At 48.5% G+C, this 20,314-nt stretch overlaps 1 protein-coding gene across 1 annotated transcript in view; it reads right to left on the bottom strand.

Moving 5' to 3' along the window:
• NR3C1 (nuclear receptor subfamily 3 group C member 1) overlaps positions 1-20,314 on the bottom strand; it is a 61,022-nt gene that overhangs the window by 24,484 nt on the left and 16,224 nt on the right. The gene's annotated exons all lie outside the window — the stretch shown is intronic.

The following is a 20,314-nucleotide window of genomic DNA, read 5'->3' on the forward strand; positions in this document are numbered from 1 at the left end:
CACATTCCCTGCACTCTGCACAAGGGCTCCCTCCCAGCAGCACCACCGGCTGCTCCACTGGGATGCTGTTATGCAAGGAGCTGTGCAAACTGGGCCATATAGCAACAAATATTCACAGTAACAAGTGATGGCTTCACCCCAGCAGTTTGGGAGTAGAGTGAGAAATATCCCTCATTTCAGGATTTGGATGTAAACACCCAGCCCTGCTACAAATGAAGGATTGGTTTGTTAACAACAAACAATCCATCCTAATCACCTTGGAGCTGCTCCTAATCCTCAGGGCTGACCCAGCAGTGCTGGGCCAGGGCTCAGGGGCTGCTCTCAGGGTGGCTTATCTTCTCTGCTCTGAAGGGAGCTGCATGGCACTCCTACAGACCAACCCTGATCCTACAGACCAAGCAGGCACGGCCCCACAGCCCTGGAGAGGCCCAGCTGTTGTGTTCATCCGCACGAGGAAGAACGTCCTTCCATGGAGGTGGCAGGCACTGGAACACCAGGAGGTCACGGAGTGTCCCTCTCTGACACATCCCAAACCCACCTGGGCACGCTCCTGTCTCCCCTGCTCCAGGTGACCCTGCCCGGGCCGGAGGTTGGACTGGATGATCTCCAATCCCAGCCATTCTGTGATTCCCAACTAAGCTTGAAACGCCTAAAACATGATTTCTATACTGCCTGCTTCACTTGAAACTGATTTTCACAGAAAGTCCTGTTCACCAGGGTTCCAGCCACTCTCCAGATGAAGCTAGAAAAATGACACTTTTATTTAAGGTTTTGGTGCCTTGCCTTGGAAACTCTCCAGACCATCCACGTTCCCTGATGTGGGTTTAGCATTTGTATGTGGGATGGCTTTTGCATGGAAAATTCCTTTTCCCCTCCTCAAGGAAGTCTGACTAGATTTGGTCACACATTTAAAAAAAACCCACAGCTCCAACACGCTCACGCAAACCCTAAAATTCCATCCCAAATGAAGACATTCCAACACCTGGGAGCTCTGCTTTTGCACAGGTCCATATGTCCCATCCCCAGAAATGGCCCATCCACTGATCCAAAGGATTTTGCCATTGTGCTGGTCCTTTCCTACAGGGATGGATTGAGGCAATCAAAAGACGAGGAGCAGGATCCTCCCACTCAAACACGGAGGGATCAAAGTCAAACCACAATAAATGTGTCAATGAAGTTCTCACTTTGACAAAAATGGAACCAGAAGACAGAGAGAAGTGAAAATTACTTGTGTTAGGGGGAAAAAATGAGACAGCACAGGCAGCAAAGACCTAAGGATGTGCAGAGCCCCGAAAAGCAGAGTCTGAGCTGGGGAGAAGCTGAGCTGTGTCTCAGAGCAGAGAGGCTGAGCAGAAGAGAAAACACCAGACAGGAGCACAGCAACAGCTTCAAGGTGCTGCAAGAGCAGTGGGAAGGGGAGAGCAGAGCAAGAGCAGAGCAAGGGTGGCGCAGAGCCCTCAGCAGCAAAGGCTGGCAGCAGGAATGGAGGAGAATGAGTCAAACCTGAGGAAAAAGGGAAGAAAAAGGCCCCTCTTTTCCCAAAGGGAAGAATGCTTCTCTCCAGAACTTGGAAAAGAACTCAAATCTGTCACATCGCTGCTCTGCGCTCAGAAGCATCTCTGGAATGCTCAACACTTCTCCTCCGTGGCTCTGCCACGAGGCTGCCAGCCCCCACAGCGTGTCTGTCAGCCGGAGAGGGCTCACTGAGGGACTGCATCCCTGCCCATCACCCCTGGCACGGCTTTCCTGGCTTCTCCCATTAATGAATCTCCTTTTAAAGAGCTCTGATAAGCCCCTCTGGTTGCACAATGCACCCCGCAGCACTGGAGCCACGGCAGCATGGAACCCAAGCCGGTCGCACCAACTCCACGCACCAGTTCTGAGCACAGAGCTGCAGCTCGTGGGGCTGCAGGAGCTCACACATCCCGGGGAGGCAGCTGAGGATCCCCCTCTGCTCCTGCCCTGCTGGCTCTGGCCAGCTCTGCTGCTCCAGGGGATCCCAGGAGGAGCCCAGACACACGGGGAGAACCTCAGCCTTGAGAGCCACCCTTGGCTCTCTGCTCTCTCACAGCCTTCCTGTCTGACCATCAGACAAGTAATTCTGACCTCAAAGCTTTGCTTCCTTTCATGTGATGCACATATTACTTTCTTCTTTCATTTTTTTTTCTTCTCTCCCCAGCTTACTGATACGTTTGGAAAAATAAATTTGTTTCTCTACTTTTAGACTGTCATATGCAAAAAACCCCCACATAAAAACCCCAACACTTACCTCAAAACCAAGCAATACCACTTCTACAAGCAGCAGTCAGTGCCTTATTTTCTCTAAAAGTTTAGGCCAATAGCTCCTTTTCTAATAATAAATATCTCAGATTAAACACTGAAGTACAGGCTAGGAGCTATGAGTTTAAATAAGGAATATAGCACTTGAGAACTTTGCTTCATTAAAATTATTAAGAAGATGGAAACATCTTTCTATGTATAGTTTTGAAGACAGCTAATTTAGATACAAAAATAAAACTCTTTATACTTCTCACACTTCTGACAAAAGCATTTTTAAGGAAACATTCATCAGCTGTCAGGGAAACCATGACAGTGCCAAACATATTCCACTGAAACTTTTCAGCCACCTTTAATTTTTAAACGGGGCTCATTTTCTGTACTAGCCCCACAGAAAATGTAATATGAGAAAGAAAACAGATGATATGACTTCTAAAGCTAAAAATAAATGATTACATTGATTAATACAGCAGTAGCCAGCAATCTAATCCGGGCTGCAGGCATATCTTCCCAGCCTGGCTGTATCAGATAAGGGCAATATTTACTGACCGTGTGGAGAGCTGCCAGCCAGCCCTGCTGGTGAACAGCACCAGGAGGGACTGCAGGGCTCTGCACGAGATTCTGTGTAAATGCCTCACCTGTGCAGGTATAGCAGCTACATTCAGTGTAAATCCCTCACCTGTGCAGGTATAGCAGCCACATTCAGTGTAAATCCCTCACCTGTACAGGTACAGCAGCCACATTCAGTGTAAATCCCTCACCTGTACAGGTATAGCAGCCACATTCAGTGTAAATCCCTCACCTGTGCAGGTATAGCAGCCACATTCAGTGTAAATCCCTCACCTGCGCAGGTACAGCAGCCACATTCAGTGTAAATCCCTCACCTGTACAGGTACAGCAGCCACATTCAGTGTAAATCCCTCATCTGTACAGGTACAGCAGCCACATTCAGTGTAAATCCCTCACCTGTGCAGGTATAGCAGCCACATTCAGTGTAAATCCCTCATCTGTACAGGTACAGCAGCCACATTCAGTGTAAATCCCTCACCTATGCAGGTATAGCAGCCACATTCAGTGTAAATCCCTCACCTGTACAGGTATAGCAGCCACATTCAGTGTAAATCCCTTGTCTGTACAGGTACAGCAGCCACATGCAGTGTAAATCCCTCACCTATACAATTATGGGAGACACATTCAGTATACATCTCTCACCTATACAGTTACAGCAGCCACATTCAGTATAAATCCCTCACCTACACAGTTATACACAGCAAAAGGCAAAGGACCACTTCCTAAGGAAGAGGTAAGGCAGGGAAATTACACTCTGAGATAATATAATAATGGAACAGCTTTCAGTATTTACGGAAACTACTTTCAACTCAACAAACCCTAATAAACTATGAGTCCTATCTAGATAAAATAAAAATCAAGCAGCATAGACGAGAGAGGAAAAAACCTCCCAATTGTCACCGTTCAAATCTGTAAAAACTTAGATTAAATTTCATTTTGGGAGACATGGCATTGGTATGGGGCACTAAACTTAGTACATTCCCATGTATATTTCAGAAACTATTCATACACAATCTGATTTTATTTATTTGCATAGATGTGATTATCATTTCTACTCAATTGAACATATGGGGGCAAAATGGGAAACCTTAATGAAGGGGGTGAAATAGGAAATTTTAATGAAGCGGGAAAATGGAAAGGCTTAACGAAGATGGCGCCCCAGTAACGAGCTGTGCAGAAATGGAGGTGTTTAAATAAAGCCATTCCAGGGTTAATCATTCACCAGGGACTTCAACCCCGGCTCAAGGGTCACCTGCAGCAGGCGGGCATGGCAACGGCCGGGGAGGGCTCCTGTCCTGGGTCCTGCTGGGGGATGGACAGACACAGCCCGGGCAGCGGGACACACGGACACACGGACAGGGGGACACGGACATGGACACACAGGGACACGGACACACGGACAGGGAGACGCGGACATGGGACACAGACAGGGACACACAGACGGGACACACGGACAGGGAGACACGGACATGGACACAGACAGGGACACACAGACGGGACACATGGACAGGGAGACACGGACATGGACACACAGGGACACGGACACACGGACAGGGGGACACAGACATGGGACACAGACAGGGACACACAGACGGGACACATGGACAGGGAGACACGGACATGGACACACAGGGACACGGACACACGGACAGGGGGACACAGACATGGGACACAGACAGGGACACACAGACGGGACACACGGACAGGGGGACACGGACATGGACACACAGGGACACGGACACACGGACAGGGAGACGCGGACATGGGACACAGACAGGGACACACAGACGGGACACATGGACAGGGAGACACAGACATGGACACAGACAGGGACACACAGACGGGACACACGGACAGGGAGACACGGACATGGACACACAGGGACACGGACACACGGACAGGGGGACACGGACACATGGACAGGGACACACGGACAGGGATACACAGACATGACAGGGACACACAGATGGGACACACGGACAGGGACACACAGGGATACACAGACATGACAGGGACACACAGACATGGACACACAGACACACGGACAGGGGGACACAGACACATGGACACACGGACAGGGACAAACAGACAGGGACACACAGGGACACACGGACACATGGATGGGGGACATGGACACACGGACAGGAAAACAAAGACAAGGATACACAGACACATGGACGGGGGGACATGGACACAGACACACGGACAGGGACACACGGACCTGGACATATCGACACACAGGGGCGGGACGGGTTGATCCTCAAGATCCCTTCCAACCCAAACCATCTCACGCTTCTCTGACCCTATGGAGGACAGCTCTATGGGACAATGGCGAGGGGAAGAACACCTCCAGGAACCCAAATTACCATTTCCAGCCTACAGCCTGCACCCATTTTCACCAGTGTGCGAAAGCAATAGCCAGCCTGCACCACATTCTGTCAAACAGAAGGTCACTCCTCACACCTCCAGACACCAAAACACGGCCCACCACACACCCTGGCTCTGCAGCTCCACTGAACCAACCACTGGGAATGGATTCCTAAAAGCAAGTTACTTATTGGTGTAAGTGTATCACCAAACTAAGAGTAAAGAAACCATTTTCAATGTCATTGCCATCTGGGTCTCCTCCTTATCTTCCAGCAATGAGAGCAATGTAAACACTAGGCTGTGGACACTGCCTGATTACATTTTTTGAGCTGTTTATTTATTTCTTCATTAACTAGAGAAACTATTAATTATTTTTATATCCTCTTAGGCAGGGAAGTAGTTTTGAGTTCAAGCAGGAAGAAATTTCAATCCAGGACTGTTGACACTAGACTTGTCATGACTATTAAAACAGGAGTGTGTTTGCCAATTGGAAATAATTCCAGAAAGGCCTTTTTGCTGAGAACCTGAACCATTGGCTTCTTCTGTCTCTTGAAATGTTTTCACTTCATTCTGAAGAGACTGCAAATTGGTAAGAGCCCAGTTTTTCCTCCCAGGCCTGAGCTCTGCAGACACAGAGCCAGCCCTGGCTGGCCGGGTGCCACAGAGGGGGCACAGAGCCACTGCAGAGACACAGACTGCCATGGGACAGACCCCAGGCTAAGGTGTCCTGGGGTGCTGACTGCTCACAGAGCCACAAATCCTCCCTCCACACAGCTCCCTTACAGACCTACCCATTCTCCAGCTCTCTTTCCTATTTTTGTTTAAAATGGAGATCTGGATGGCTTTGGTAGGAGTGCAGGTCTTGACAACAACCATGTCCTCAATGATGCCATAATAAATGAAAAATCAACTCTGGAGTATTTAACCAAAGCCTGTAGACAAAAGCCCCCAGCATTTCTGGTTTCCAGCTGCTCTGAGAACCAGGACGATTAACACGGTTTCCTTTATCGCACACCCAGATAAACACTGTATTAAAAAACCCCTGATAAGCCAGGAAATCAGATGCTGAGCTAACGGCCTCGTTCTGTGCAGCACATCTGTGACACGGCCAAGATAATGGCACCGGGAGGGATGTGGCACTGCCGAATTTCCTTCACTGCCAGAGCCACAAACTCATGGCACAGCAGCTCCTGGTGTGAGGGAGAGGGGCTCTCCCTGCCCCTGACCCTGCCACAGTAAATGCTGCTAGGGCACGCCACGGTTCTAACAGAAAAATGTAAAATATCAGAGACCCCTCAAGCAGCAAAGCCTCGGGATCATCCCCACCTGCAGAACACACCTTTTACCATTCCTTCACACAACCAAAGCTGGCTGCAGGATCTGTGGGTTTGTACAGTCAGACAAACAGTGCTGGCAAACGCCAGCAGCACGGAAGCAGGGCAGGAATCTGCAGATTGCCAACACAACACATGGAGCAAAGCCGCCCTGGCAGCCAGGGCTCCCCAGGGCCAGCGGTGTGTCCAGCCTGCACCACAGCATCCCCAATCCCTGAGGAGCACCCACCCTGCCCAGGGCACCCACCCTGCCCAGGGCACCCACCCTGCCCAGGGCACTGCAGCTCTCAGGGAGCACCATGGCATCCCCAATCCCTGAGGAGCACCCACCCTGCCCAGGGCACCCACCCTGCCCAGGGCACCCACCCTGCCCAGGGCACTGCAGCTCTCAGGAGCACCAGGAGGGGCTGCTGGCAGCTCCCCAGGCTCCAGCCCCAGGCCAGCGCTGTGAAATGGCGCCCGCTCCCATCTTGGCATCACCGGGAGTGACGCCGGAGCAGCGGCCGCGCTCCCGCTGGAGCCTCTCCAGAGCGTAAAGGCTTCAAGGGCACAGGCAAAGCTTTCTTGGAATGGATAAATGGTAATTGATGTTGCAGCTGCAACCTCAGCCAGAGCTCTTGGGATTTCAAATGTACTACAGACCTAAAGCATTTATGGCCAGAATATGATAATTAAATTATATGTTCTAAACTTTTATATTTATTACAGTGCTCCAGTAAAGCGGCCAAAAAGTCTTACCTTCAAGGGTAGAATTCATTTCTATATGAATCAATTTAGGCATACTTTTCCAAAGCTTTGTGCTGCTTTTTAAATTCCATTGTTCACCCTTCTTTCCCTAAATAAAGAGGCAGCAAAAAAAGAGACCCAGACACAAGCCAGGACCTCTATACTCAAATACAAACTTTGCATAAAAATATGGAATCAAATCATCCTGGGCCATACCAATTGTTTAAGCTTTGCTGGATGACAAAATAGCCATTTGATCTAGCTGTATTTACAGCCTGTGGATCATCTCAAACCTGCAGGCACAGGGAGACGTTCTGTGCTCACAGACTGAGGTGAGCCAGGACCGGGACAACTGAAAAATAATGCACTCTACAATAGAGCGCTAAGGTCTGAGTAAAATTAGATTCTTTTTTTTTAATTTTCAGTGCATCCCAAGAAATGTCTCAGCCTGGATAAAAGAAGGCTCAGAGGGGATCTTCTAGCTCTGCACAGCTCCTGACAGGAGGGGAGAGCCAGGTGGGAGTTGGCATCTGCTCCCAGGGAGCAGGGACAGGAGCAGAGGGAACGGCCTCAGGCTGGGCCAGGGCAGCTCAGGGTGGGCACAGCAGGAATTTCCCCATGGAAAGGGGGCTCAGGGTGGGCACAGCAGGAATTTCCCCATGGAAAGGGGGCTCAGGGTGGGCACAGCAGGAATTTCCCCATGGAAAGGGGGCTCAGGGCAGGCTCAGGGTGGGCACAGCAGGAATTTCCCCATGGGAAGGGAGCTCAGGCACTGGAACTGCCCAGGGAGGGTTGGATCCCCATCCCTGGAGGTGGCACTTGGGGCTCTGGGCTGGGGACAGGGTGGGGATCAGGCACAGCTGGGACTTGGTAACATTAAAAGTCTTTTCCAACTTCTGTGGATTCTGGGGTTCTGTTTCAGATCTCAGCAGCCTCAGAGATGCTTTATCTTCCTTAAAAGCAGGTTTTTAGTTTTCTGAACCTTGCATACTAACCAAGAGTCAAACTAACTGCCCAAAAATGTATTGTCTAAACACTGACCCTTTAACACACCAGTTCCATGGGCCAGCACTTGGAATTCAACAGCAGCGGAACTGCACTGAGACATTCTATGGTGATCACAAGAGATTCATGAGCTCAGAGCAGCCCCAGCATTTTGGCTCTTCCTCCACAGTCAGCATAGATCGGATCTGACCCCTTATTCCAGCACACATTAATGTTGTACCAGAGGAACTGAACTTAAAATATTAAACAGGACTTGTTCCATTAATGACCTCAGCATGGGCCGTGTCCAGTGCTCGTGTCAATCACAGGACTGTGTGCAGGCTGCCAAACGATGCTGCTAGGAAAGGAGAGACACGTCTGGAAAGCTGATTCTAACATACACGGAAAAATATTAATGATACAGAAAGAAAGGCAGTCAAATATTAAAGTAAACTGTAGTAGAATCACAGAATCCCAGAATGGTCTGGATTGGAAAGGACCTTAAAGATCCCCTGCCATGAGCAGGGACACCTCCCACTGCCCCAGGGTGCTCCAAGCCCTGTCCAGCCTGGCCTTGGGCACTGCCAGGGATGCAGGGGCAGCCACAGCTGCTCTGGGCACCCTGTGCCAGGGTCTGCCCACCCTCAATGTCCCATCTAACCCTGCTCCCTGGCAGCGGGAAGCCATTCCCCCTTGTCCAAAGTTCCTCTCCAGCTCTCTTGGAGCTCCTTTAGGCACTGGAAGGGGTTTCAAGGTCCCTTGGAGCCTTCTCTTCTCCAAAAGCCTCGAAGCTGCAGTATAGTCCTTCCATAGTCAAATAACCATCAAGACATAAATAAATTTAGAGCTGCAATTAAGAAGTTCATTTCTTCTATTCTGAATAAAACACAATAAAATCAAGACTCTCCTGCTGCCAGTGGAATAGTGGTCTGGACCTGGAGCTGTATCAATGTGGACACACACACTGATTTACCAGCTCATGCTTTTAGCTGCACTGCAGAGCTAATTCCTGCTTTACAACAACAAATATCAGCAGAAATACAAAAAAAAGAAACTAAAAGCAATGCAACACAAATAACAGAGCAGAAATAACACCCTAACTCTGAGCAAGAGGAAGAGGAGAAGGGAAAGATGAAGAGAAGGCAAGAGAAGCAGAAAGGAATGTTTTTCCCTCATTCCTTCTCCAGCCCTTCCAGGAAGCTCTGTTCAGAGGGAAGGTGATACTGAAGCAGGTGAGGCTGCTGAATTCCCCGGAGCACAAACCCCATTTCCCCATTTCCCTGTCTCCCTGTCCCTCTGGAGGGAGCCCTGCAGACTCAGGTCCTGCCCAGCACGGGCTCCCTCAATGGGAGGCACACTCTCACACATGCAGCCCTTCATTATGGAATATTAACCAGCGTGTTGCACTCCGGGCTCTGCTTCAGTGCAGATCTATGGAGAACAGGGATGGGGACCTGTGCCAACTTTAGGTTTTGGCCTCGGTCCATTTGGTGCAGGGCCAGAATGACTTGGTTGACTGTTGAGTCATCAGTTGGTTCAATTGACATTATTTTACATTTGACTGGTTATTGTTCTTTAAACTTTGAACAGGAGTCCAGAAGCTCAAAAAACACCAGTGGACCAAAAAGAAAGCAGCCAAAACAGAGTTTAAACAAGGCATGTAAGCAAGAAAAATACTCTCAAATGACGTTTGCTATTAGCAGAAACTACTGAGAAATCAAAATCCACCTCGTGGTTTAAAACGCGTCTGTTATATTCCCAGTATATGTAGGAAGGAAAGCAAACTTTTTCCCCCAAAATAAATCAACTGGCGAATGAGAACTGTATTTTTAACAGCAGCATATTCCTGAGATTTTGGATGGGCAATGGGCACACTGGTCTTTTGCTTCAGTGCTCAACCTACAAGTGACAATGAAAAGATTTAACCCCCAGAAGGTACTGCTTCAGTACTGAAGGCACCCTTCTGTTTGGCAGAAGAGATGCCCATAAACTGTGGTGGTTTGCGACATGAAATAAACTCATTACACGGACAATCTGCATTTACCAACAGGAATCTGTACTGAAGGTTCATTCCTGTTGTTTTCACACTGTTTACTAAACTCACTGTGTTTCCACTCTCATTTCAGGTATGTATTCAGTATGTTTTGATCCCCTGAGAGGGAAATTCATTGTTATAGCCACTTAGTTTCATCATCAGCTAAAGAAACAGCCGAGGAGGAGGAGCCTGAGCTGGCTTTAATGAGAAGAGCAGTGGGAAGGGAGACCGGGCTTTGCTACAATAAACCCGCCAGGACAGAATCAGCTTTTGTGACGGCTTCCAAGAGCATGGAAAACAAACAAACCCCCATAAAAACATCATATCCTGGGTACTTTGCTGGAAAACAGAAATACTGGTGATGATTTTGAGATCTTAGTCACAGGGATGACGACTGCAAGCTGCTGTCAGCGCCACGGGCCCGAGCCGAGGTGCAGTGCCAGCTCGCGTGGATTGTGCTCCCTGTTTAGTCATGAGCACCAACGTCACTTTAAAGGGTAGCAATTCCTTTTTACCATCTTACAGAGGGAACAGGAATTCTTGCAGGAAAGACAAGGAGCAAATTCAAAATTCAAAAATCAGAAGGTTGCTGACGCATGAGCACAGTGATGGCTCAGGGCCCCGAGGGAGAGGCTGAGGCCTCCCCCCAAACCCAACAAAAGCTTTTCTTCCTGTTTCACATTTAGTTCATGGTGCATTTTATCTTTCATATCCAGATCTGTGTGTCTACATAACTGAGTTTAAAATTGAGTGAATCTCTTTAAAAAGCATTTCCCAAACTCTTGCCATCACTTTTAGCACCCTTCAGAACAAAATCTCACTTAACTTTAACTGGCCCCTGACACAGGGGATGCAAAGAACAAATACGAAACCACTCTTCCCTGCACAAACAGGAAGAAAAGCACGTCCTAAGTTTGTTTATTGACACGAAATCAGCCACAGAAACTTGTGTAATATTCTCAGAAGGGCCAGCGAGGAGCAGCACCCCAGACCTGTATGACGTGTATATTGTATGTCATTTCCAAGGCATTTTAAGTCAACTTTATTGAATTATCCTGAAGAGTGCTGTAATTACTTTTGTCAACACTGTTAAGCAATTACAGATACAATTTCTGCTATAACATGCACACACAGTAGGTTATTACCTGCTTTTATTTCCACTTGGCAACCATGTCACACAAGACTATAAAGATGTTTCACCACATCCCTCCTGCTGCCCACACCCCGCCTTCGCAGGCAATTCTCACCTTGGGGCTTTGTGGTGTGCTTTTTTCCCCCCATGACACTTTTAGCTCTCGCGTTCTCTCCCTCTCAGGGCTCCTGGTATTTTCTGTGCACTTTCCTCTGTCCTCTCCCCTCCCTGCCAGCTGAAGGAAGCTCTATTCCTTCCTCGCTGAACCCCGCGCTGTTTCCTGGCCGCATTGTTCGTCTCTGCCTCTTTGTGTATTTTGTCTTCCTGAGCAGCGCTGGGAACCCCTCCCAATTAAACTCCATCTGTAAACTTCATTAATGGGCTGTTTACCTCTCTGCCACAGCCACCACGACAGGGACAGACACACAGACAGACCCCGAGTCCTCCCCACCATCCCTCTCCTCCGAGAGCACCTCCTGCATCCTCAGGGCTGAACTGACTGCAGGTGTCCAACAGCACCAACCCCAACACTCCTTCTGAAAAGTATTAAAAACTCTCCTGATGGCAAACTCTTTTCTTTTCCTGAATTAGAACATGTCACAACAGCTCAGATCAACATTTTAACTGTGGTCATTACTCAAGATTTACTCAATGGAGTATATATTGCATTCACAGCTGCAACAGGTTTTGAAGACATCTGAAGACTGTTCCAGTAGGAGAGCCGTAGTATTCCTCATGGGAAAATTACTGGGTGTTTACTACTGAAATGTGGGAAAGGCAGAACTCACTGCACGCTGGGTTTGGGAGGTGAGCTCACTCTGCTCAGCACCTGAAGAAAACAGGTGCTTAATTCAGTTTTAAGACTATGCATTAGTCCCTAAGTCCTTATATTCTTACATAAGCATAATTACACAGGAGGTGAGAGAACAGGTATGGCAATCAGTTTCCCATATTACTGATGAAATCAAACAATATAAAAATATCAAAAAATGTTTTTTGAGCTGCAGCCAGGAAGGGTTTCAAAGTATGGGCACCTGAACAGAATGTATCAGAGACTAAAATCTGACAAAGCTAGACCCAGGATAGGGTAGGAAAAAATAAAAGTTCATCAGCCAATCCTTTCAACCCATCAGATGATCAGTAAATCCAACAATCTCACCTTTAAAAAATATTAACATAAAGCAAAGGAGAAAAAAAGATCCATTTCAATCAGACATTACTGAGAAGACCTCACTGGGGTACAACTTCATTTACCTCAGTCCCAGCTTTATAATCAGCTTTTTCAGCAGCAAGTACCAGAGAAACAAACCAAAGCAGCACTGAAACTCCCAGGGTGCAGACCCCATACAGCTGCAATCACACACACCAAACAAGCTTTTAACTCCAAAATAACAGGGGATGCTGACATTCACAAAGCCCTAAGTTTTCAAATGAAAAGCACATGGAGGTGCTTTTATCTAAAACACAACATCCTGGTTCCAACAAGCATTTCTGTATTGCTTTAACCATACAATAAGTTCCACTGCTGCATCTTTGAGATACACTGATCCAATGGCTCAGCCAACTCCAATGGGGATGAGGTTCCCCCAGAAAAACAGCTTTTGTACCCTTGGGAAGCTTCTCTGAGATTCCTGGGGTTTCAGAGGAATTAACCCCGAAACAAACCACCTTTAGGAAACAGCAGAGGGGTTAATCTTTCCCTGTTTTTAGCAGTGCTCCAAAGCAGCACGTGAGGCTCCGGACACGTCAGCACAGCCAGGGCTCCGAGAGCAGAGCTGGGACCAGCATGGGAACCAGCACAGGCTCCCACCCAGGCTCCCACCCAGGCTCCCAGCACCCCCAGAAGGGGCAGCTAACCCAGGAGTATCTGCAAGGAGCAATAAACACATGTATGCCCAAAGCCTGCTGTACTTCCAGCTAGAACCCCTCCCTAACTGCTGTCATGTCACTTGCATGTTCTGTCTGAGAAACATTAAACAAAGGTCACGCTGGCAAACACAACGGGAACAAACCCAGCTCCGGCTGCACACTTAACTCTTTGTGAGGAGAGGGCTCTGCTGGGACCTGCACATAAAGCCCTCTTTGGACAGGGCTTCACCTGGCACAGGTTGGTGGCTGCAGGTGCAGGGCAGCCAGCAGGACCAGAGGGTGTCAGATGGATCTGCTGAGCTGGCCCTTGCTGGGGGGAAGGAGCTCTTGGTGCTATGGAGCCATCCACTGATTCCCAGGAGAACAGGAACCCTCTGCTTTTATGGAGCCATCCCACTGATTCCCAGAACAGGAACCCTCTGCTTTTATGGAGCCATCCCACTGATTCCAGGAGAACAGGAACTCCTGGTTTTTATGGAGCCATCCCACTGATTCCCAGGAGAACAGGAGCTCCTGGTTTTTATGGAGCCATCCACTGATTCCCAGGAGAATAGGAGCCCCTGGTTTTTATGGAGTCACCCCACCACACAAACGGCTTTTCCTTTCCACCCTGCCTAGGGAAGCTTCCACTATCCAATCTACTCGTGGCAAGGCAATAGAGGATCTGGTTGAGAGACAAACCAGGTTAAAAGTTAAGACAACACCTGGATCATGCAGGATGATACAGTCATAACATTTCAGTGTCCCAATGTTCAATCTGTAAAGTATAATTAAGATTATCAACAAATATACCACCACCACAGAAAATTAAAAATAAAAGAACTACAATACATCCTAAGAACAAAATATTTAACAAAAAATCTAGGGTCATTTTTTCCCCCAAATTAATTTCACCTCACTTCAGGAACCAAAAGAGGTACTAATTTTAGAAGTATGGCTACAATGAACACTTACCTGGCAATACAGAGAAACACTGAACAGCCAAGAACAATCCAAGCCTGTTTCTCCTCCCCACTGCCTCATGGAGAAAACTGAACGATGGATAATTATGCTCTTAAATTTGAGTCCTCAGCACATCTGAATTTAGATGAGATTAACCAACGCCTGAATATAAATTATCATCAAAGTGACAGGAAGGAATGCTTTAAGTTTTGTATTTTCTTATTCGTGATGCTGAACACGCCATCATTATCTACAGCTCTTCCTACCTGTAATACAGATATTCCTCTCACCCTATTCTGAATGTGGAACCTACAGCTGATCCTGGGAGAAAAACCCAGGAAGCACCATGAGAGAACTACACTAGATGATAACACAACAAGAGCAGACCCACCAACCATCACTGCTGCTGCTTCTCAGTGTTTCAGAAGCTGTGGTGCCTCAGAAAGCTTGGAAAAGCCACAAGTTAACCCCATTTTGCCCAGCAACAACCCACAAGGAAATACCAGATGCAGGCTAAAGGCTGCAGCTCCTCACTCAGCTGGAGATGAGCAGGCCAGCCTTTCCAAGGAGACAATGATGAGTGCTTCCCTGGACTGATTATTCTTGCAACTTTCATCACAAATCCTGCAGCATCTGGCACTTCTCCTTCAGCTTCACTTAAGGGCTGACAATTAAGAGAATCTGTCTTTTCTCAGAAAATCTGTTCTGGGCTGGGAAATGTATGTGCAGAAGAGCTAAAGAACAAAGCAGCACTTCTGATTTCAACCAGGGACAGAAAATGGGCTTAAACTGCTGCACAAAGAGAAGGGAAAGAAAACATTATTGCTCCCAGCTCCTGGATTCCTCAGCCTGGGATAAGGTGTGGGCAGGTTTGGAGTGCCCAGGAAGGGCTGGAGGTGGCACTCTGGGCTGGGGACAAGGTGGGCATGGGGCACAGCTGGGACTCGCTGCTGTTGGGGGTCTTCTCCCACCTCAGTGATTCTGGGATCTGTGCAACCTTTCCTCAAAGACTCAAAAGCTTCCTTCCAAACTGCCCAAGCCCCAGTATCTGAGGAGCTCTTTCCCTAATTTTAATATTTATGACAGGAAAGCAATTTAATTGGAGGAAAAAAAGTTTTACTTTTTGCATTTGAAGGAAATTACAACTAAATCTCACGATTAGGTTGAACCTCGAACCATGACCCAGTACTGTTTTTAAGCTTTGTAAGAAAAACTTGAGATGTTTTATGGACTTTGATGAAGCAAGGAGCAGATTCCATGGCTCAGTGCTAACAGCAGGTGCCAAATCCCAGCTCCATATCCTCTGCTCCCAGGGTGCAGGAGGTTCAGGACCTGTGGCTGTGCCCACAGCCCTACGTGCACGGGCAGGTTTTCTCCAGAAATTCAGTGGGAATGTGACGTGGTCAGATGCCTGAAGCCCTGCAGGGACTGCACATGGCAGCCTGGCAGAGGCCTCCTCACAGCATTAACTGCAGCCAGGAATGTGCTCCCAGGGCTCAGAATAACCCATGGGTACTGCTCTCTGCTCAGAACCAGCTCCTCCTTCCCCCTGCGAGAGCCACCCAGGAGTGCTGCAAAGGCACAAATAACCAAATTCATTCCTCCCAGAGCCACTTTTTCTGCTCGGCATTTTTTAATAACACCACCAAGTAAAAAACAGTTTTATAAATACCACAGGGACTGTCATTTACAGAAAGCAAGGCCTTGAGAAGATCAGAGAAACCACCAAGTAATCTCAATGTGATCATGGAGACGGGAAATGGACTTGATAGGCTTCAAAGTGCTCAAATGGAAATTAATAATGAAGACAACTATTCAAAATACTCAAAACCAGTTTCCACTAAGTATTATTGATTTCAAAATCAGTCAGTTCCCAATTCAGTCCCCAATTAAATTCAGTCCCCAATTACAATATGAAAAGAAAGTTTTTAAAGGCAAACTCCCTCACACCCTTGGTGTGTAAAATAAGCATTTTATTTGACATTTATTGGAGGCAGCTGGAAAAGAAGGTGGCTCCTATCATCAGCCTTCACTCTCCTGAAAGCCTCTGCAATTGTGATTTCCCAAGATACAGAATGCTGGGTCTCTCCTTAGCCTTTCTCCAGCCTCTGCAGGAGCTCAGAGGACACATCCATGTGTTCAGCCCAGAGTCTCCTCAGCACTGCACCACGAGCAGGGGCAGCTGTCACTGTGTGGGGGCAGCTCTGTCACCCCAAGGAGGCAGAACCAACCCAGGAGTCGCCAGAAATGCAACTGCTATTGCAAAACAGCATTGCATGGACAGAGGCACCAGATCGGAGGGAGGGATAAAATTAAGCTGGGAAGAGGGTTCTGTGGAATAAGTAAATCAACCCCAAGATCACCTGTGCTGCTGTTTCAATCCCATTGCCAAGGCACCCTCTGATTTCTTTTTCACCTCAAACTAGAGCCAAGAACAGAGATAATCTCTAAGAGGGCTGTGGAAGAAACGATTACTGTGAAGCTCCCTGCAAAAGCAGATTTACTCCAACACCCAACGATAACTCCTTGGTATATGTAACCCTGCTGAAAGGATGCCATCACAATCACAGAATCATTTAAGCTGGAGAAGACCTCCCAACCCACTGAGTCCAGGCTGTGCCCCACGCCCATCCTGTCCCCAGCCCTGAGCACTCAGTGCCACCTCCAGCCCTTCCTGGGACATTCCAGGGATGGGCACCCCAACCCTCCCTGGGCAGCCCCTCCAAACCTGCCCATACCTGATCCCAGGCTGAAGAACCCCTGAGCTGCAGGGAATAATGCACACATTGTGCTGGTGCCCTTGAAAAAATCCTCCCCAGGTCAAAGAAGGGGCCACAGCCACAAGGCTCAGTTCACGTGCTGAGGCTTTCCCAGCCTCAGGGAAACAGGGATTTTGCTTTGGAGTTTCTGAGCACATTTTCAGGGGAGAAGGAAAGGGATGCGGGAAAGGAAGCAAATTTCCTGGCAGGTCTTTAGTATAATAACCAGCAGAAAGATCAATTACAGGCATGCATTCAGTCTAATTATTCTCCAGCTTACAGCACAGACATTTTTAACTGCACATGACAGAAATGTGATCACTCAAATATTGGATGAAAACTAGTCACAGTGGTGCAAACACCAGGGTACTGTGGCCAGGTATGTCCCAGGGTGCTGCAGGTCATGTTCTGAGTTGCCTTCTCCACCCAGGAGTTCAAAACACCCTTGTGCAGAAAACACCCTTGTGGAAGGGGATTTTCCAACAGAGGAAAACCTCAGGCTCAGGGACACAGCTCATGATCAGGGCACTGCCCCTCGAGGGCTCTGTGTGCCCCAACACCTCTCTGGGGGCAAGCACAGCTGCCACAGACAAGGCAGACCTGAGCCAGGGAGAGAAATTCAGTGTTGAACTGCCCCACAAAGAAAGGAGAAAAAAGAGATGAATTTCAAGCCTGGTCACTTCCCATCCCTGTGAGTGCTCCTCAAGGGCTTCTGTGCAAACTCAAAAGTTTCCTCCCAAATTGCCCAAGCCCCAATATCTGAGGAGCTCTCTCCCTAACTTCAATATTTAGGCCAGGAAAGCAATTTAATTGGAGGAAAAAAAGTTTTATTTTTTGTGTTTGAAAGGAAAGGAAATGACCAAGCAAACAGGCATTCTTCTGGGGCTGAAAGCAAGTCCCGAGCTGCCGGCTGCCAGGGCCAGCTGGCCAGCAGCCCATGTACAGTACGTGTTTACTTGTTGTCTAACCACTGATAACTCCAGCGTGCATCCACGGATCCAAGAGAGAACCAAGTTTTCTGGTCACAGAGGAAGGAAGAACAAAGCAGACAACAACAAAAATACTCACTGCTGATGGCTACTACACTCACTTCTGAATATATACAGCCATGAAAGAGTCCAGGGTCAAATTAAAACTCTTATGTACCAAACCAGCAAGAGCATTTAGATACAAGCAGGAATTATACTATTATAGAGGAATAATGCTGCTGCGTACATGCCCCCCATGCGGAACCCCAGCTCTCAGGATTCCCTGCTCCTGAGCAAGCACAAGCACAGAGCACATGCACACCTGAAGCAGACACACAGCACAGATGCTTGCTTCCTTCCAGGAGCTCTCAGTTATTTCAGAGTAAGCTTAATCTTGTGATTCAAGTGAAAAACCCTGCTGATGAGTGCTGGCAAACATTCCACAAGCCAAGTCCTGTAGTGTACACAGAACACTGCCACAGCACCTCCATTTGGGAGTCACAGTGCTGGTGGCTGGTCCCAGCCTCACCAGCCACGTGCCAGGGGAGCTGGAGCCTTGGCACGGCTTTGGCAATGCCTCTGACCCTCACTAACAGGGAGCAGTGGCTTTTCCAAGCCCTTTCTCCTCCCTTGCAGTCATACAGAGCAGGAAGCTTTGGGCTGAGCCCCTTGCTGACCCCGAGCACTGCAGGAGTGGCTGCTGCAATCCCAGCCTGAGCAGCAGCCCTGGGAGCCGCATGGACAGCAGGGGCTGCGCCACCAGTTGGGGAGAAGGTGCCTGATCCCAAACAGGGAGAGGTGTCTGATCCCAAACAGGGAGAAGGTGCCTGATCCCAAACAGGGAAAGGTGTCTGATCCCAAACAGGGAAAGGCGTCTGACCCCAAACAGGGAGAAGGTGTCCAATCCCTGACAAGGAGAAGGTGTCTGATCCCAAACAGGGAAAGGTGTCTGATCCCAAACAGGGAAAGGTTTCCAATCCCTGACAAGGAGAAGGTGCCTGATCCCTAACAGGGAGAAGGTGCCTGATCCCAAACAGGGAAAGGTGTCTGATCCCAAACAGGGAAAGGTGTCTGATCCCAAACAGGGAAAGGTGTCCAATCCCTGACAAGGAGAAGGTGCCTGATCCCTAACAGGGAGAGGTGTCTGACCCCAAACACAGAGAAGGTGTCTGATCCCTGACAAGGAGAAGGTGCCTGAGCCCAGGTGCTGCTGGGCTGGGTCTGCAGCTGCACGTCAGCCCCAGCTAATCCTGCTCTGTGATTCCAGAGGCACAGGCTGCAGCACAGCTGATAAGGAGCTGGCAGGGGAGCGTGGCTGAGCTCTCCCCTGCCTTTACGTGGACAGTTGCAAACGCCATGGTTTGTTAGGAAAAAGCCTCGGTCCCTGACCATCTCTCACAGGCAGACACCCTAATCTTGTCCCACAGGCTGGGGCTGACCAACAGCCTTCAGAGCTGCGACTCAAACTGCTTGTCTGACATTTGCATGTCTACCCCGAGACAAAACCGGCACGCTACTTCTCTAAAAATATTAAACAGCAAATATAGACCTGCTACATGTGCCTTCTAATCTAAGTAGATACCTAAGTAGATATCTAAGTAAATACAAGTTTCATAACAGAAAATTTAAAATTTGCATATGGTAAGAGATATAATCACAGCTGGTGATTTAGCAGAAAAGGCATCACTAGGGAGAAGAAGCAGTTTTCACTGGGCAAAAGGCTTCACCAAGTGCATTCCAACATGCCTCTCCTGTCAAATGCAAACCCAGACACTGCTTATTTATCAAAGGCAATTGCAAAACCCAGACTGGCTGGCCTGAAAACTGAAATTTGGACTGGCAAAAGGTTACTTAGAAGGAGAAAAAAGGCGCTTTCCTTTTTTACATGGGCCTGGGGAAAGGCTCTGAGGTGACAGAGGGAAGGGTTGGAGGGATTTTGGGTGAGGCCCTGGCACAGGGTGCCCACAGCAGCTGTGGCTGCCCCTGGATCCCTGGCAGTGCCCAAGGCCAGGCTGGACAGGGCTGGGAGCACCTGGGACAGTCGAGAGTGTCCCTGCCATGACAGGGGTGGCACTGGAGGGGCTTTGAGGTCCTTTTCAACCCAAGAGGTCCTTTTCAACTATGATCCTGTCTTCACCATGCTGACAACAATAAAAAAAGAAAGTAGAGACTTCACCAACTCAGGGGTCCAAAATAAAAGGTGAATGTGTCAGTGCTGGAGTGCTACAAAATTATCATCAAATATTTGACTCCACTTTTTGAGATGAAGGATGGTAACAGACACAGCCCCTCCCCAGACAGCAGCAGCCTGATGAGCCTGACGCTGCAAAGGCGTTCATAAAGGCAGGTGA

The sequence above is a fragment of the Melospiza melodia genome, chromosome 14, assembly GCF_035770615.1.
Source record: "Melospiza melodia melodia isolate bMelMel2 chromosome 14, bMelMel2.pri, whole genome shotgun sequence".
Lineage (NCBI taxonomy): Eukaryota > Metazoa > Chordata > Aves > Passeriformes > Passerellidae > Melospiza > Melospiza melodia.